The sequence below is a fragment of the Cucurbita maxima genome, unplaced genomic scaffold, assembly GCF_002738345.1.
Source record: "Cucurbita maxima cultivar Rimu unplaced genomic scaffold, Cmax_1.0 Cma_Scf07380, whole genome shotgun sequence".
NCBI lineage: Eukaryota > Viridiplantae > Streptophyta > Magnoliopsida > Cucurbitales > Cucurbitaceae > Cucurbita > Cucurbita maxima.
The window spans coordinates 238-647 of record NW_019279395.1 but is presented as its reverse complement, the minus strand read 5'-3'; the positions used below and the strand labels follow the sequence as shown (position 1 = coordinate 647).

Below are 410 nucleotides of genomic sequence, written 5' to 3'. Positions count from 1 at the left end.
AGTTGGGTGACCACTTGGGAAGTCCTCGTGTTGCAACCCTTTTTTTCTTTCAATTTCTCCCAGTTCTTTTCTTCCTTTCTCTACAAATGAGAACCTCCCCCGCTCACGCCCATCGCGTTTCGATGCGATCATACCAGCACTAATGCACCGGATCCCATCAAAACTCCGCAGTCAAGCGTGCTTGGGCGAGAGTAGTACTAAGTTGGGTGACCACTTGGGAGCACCCCTTTTTTTCTTTCAATTTCTCCCAGTTCTTTTCTTCCTTTCTCTACAAATAAGAACCCCTCCCCCGCTCACGCCCATCGCGTTTCGATCATGCCGCCCCGCATGCGTTAAATCCGATTTTGTGCGCATGGCATGTCGGGTGCGATCATACCAGCACTAATGCACCGGATCCCATCAGAACTCCG

The 410-nt window shown here is 50.7% G+C and overlaps 1 pseudogene; it reads left to right on the top strand.

Moving 5' to 3' along the window:
- Positions 1 to 120: 120 nt before the first annotated feature.
- On the top strand, positions 121 to 240 carry LOC111476313 (annotated as a pseudogene).
- Positions 241 to 410: the final 170 nt, after the last annotated feature.